The sequence below is a fragment of the Coregonus clupeaformis genome, chromosome 27 (genome assembly GCF_020615455.1).
Source record: "Coregonus clupeaformis isolate EN_2021a chromosome 27, ASM2061545v1, whole genome shotgun sequence".
In the NCBI taxonomy this organism is placed as follows: domain Eukaryota; kingdom Metazoa; phylum Chordata; class Actinopteri; order Salmoniformes; family Salmonidae; genus Coregonus; species Coregonus clupeaformis.
This window is the reverse complement of record NC_059218.1, coordinates 19261801-19263097: the sequence shown is the minus strand read 5'-3', so window position 1 is coordinate 19263097 and position 1297 is coordinate 19261801. Positions and strand designations below refer to the sequence as shown.

Here is a 1297-nt window from a genome sequence, read left to right as displayed (position 1 = left end):
GGTTGAGTGGCTCAGTCCAGTCTGAGGAGCACTTGTACTGGTTGGCCAGGAGGCGCAAGCGCTCCAGAGGCTGCTTGGCCCTTTCTGTCTGCCCTTGAGGGGAGGGGAGATATGGGGGCTGGGGCTGGGGTCCGGGGTGGCTGCTGGGGTGGCTGCTGGGGGTCAGAGGTGGGTGGACATAGGGGAGCAGAGGTGGGTGGACGGGGTGGCCAGGGTGGTGATAGTTCTGACGGTAGTGTACATGCATAGGGATGATCCTCACTCTGGAGTCTATCAGGACGTTATGGGGGTTCTGAGAGGAGAAAATGCCAATAATGAGTCAGTCAATTCATTTAAATGTGTGTGTGTGTGCATGTGCTCTGAAAAATATCTAATGTGAAAAGATATGATGTGATTGGTCAAAAGAACAATTAGTGGAAAAAAGTTCAGATTTTGGCTGCCTGTGTAAATGCAGCCTCTGTCTTCATCTGTGTATGACCACTTGTCAGTGTGTGTGTGTGTGTGTACATGCTTATGTGTGTGTGTGTGTGTGTGTGTGTATGTTTGCTTGTTAGTGTACCTGTTGCTGGGATGTCTGGAGATCGCCGTATGTCATGATACGTTTAGCTGTCCTGGGGCACTCATCCTCCTCACAGAGACTACTGTAATGTAAACGCTTCTGCTGGTGCTGTGGCAGGACCTCCATGTAGTTTTCTCCTTTTACGTGACACTCATATGCAAGAAGCAGCCTATGGCAACACAAAGGCCATTTTTAGAGACTGAACCAATTTAAATATACCACACATACACATCATTTACTTGCACACTTATACTGTATATTCAAAATATCTGTGTCAAAGACATGCAAGCACACAGCCATGTGCACAACCATACAAGTCTATGTACACATACACGCACGCACACATGCAAGCACAGACACGCATGTATATAAGATGTAGAATAAGTTTGCTTTGACATACTTCTCGTAGTGTCTACGGGTGCAGGTGGCTGCATTGGTGCTTCTGGGGTTTCCTCCCAGGATGTTGTATACTTGCTTCCACAGATGCTGGGTCGTTACCTGGTAGAAATTCAACTTGATTTTAACATTGAATCATTGTATACATGTAACAAAAACATACATGAAATGTGGCCCCATTACAATAGTTTTCAAACTGGTAAAAGAGGGTGATGAGGATAGTTGACTTTAAATACAACTTTACAGGATTTTCTGTTGAAACTCTGGGTTTGACTTGTAATATGAATTGCTCACACCTATTTTAATCGAAAACTGAAACATAATAAATGTTGGAAATTATTG

At 44.7% G+C, this 1297-nt stretch overlaps 1 long non-coding RNA gene across 1 annotated transcript; it reads right to left on the bottom strand.

Annotated features, from left to right (window-relative positions):
• Positions 1 to 209: 209 nt before the first annotated feature.
• Positions 210 to 1028, bottom strand: LOC121541391. The gene is made up of 3 exons (XR_005995748.1): positions 960 to 1028; positions 560 to 728; positions 210 to 292 (listed from the first exon to the last, which is right to left on the bottom strand). It is a non-coding gene; the product is annotated as an uncharacterized LOC121541391 (long non-coding RNA).
• Positions 1029 to 1297: the final 269 nt, after the last annotated feature.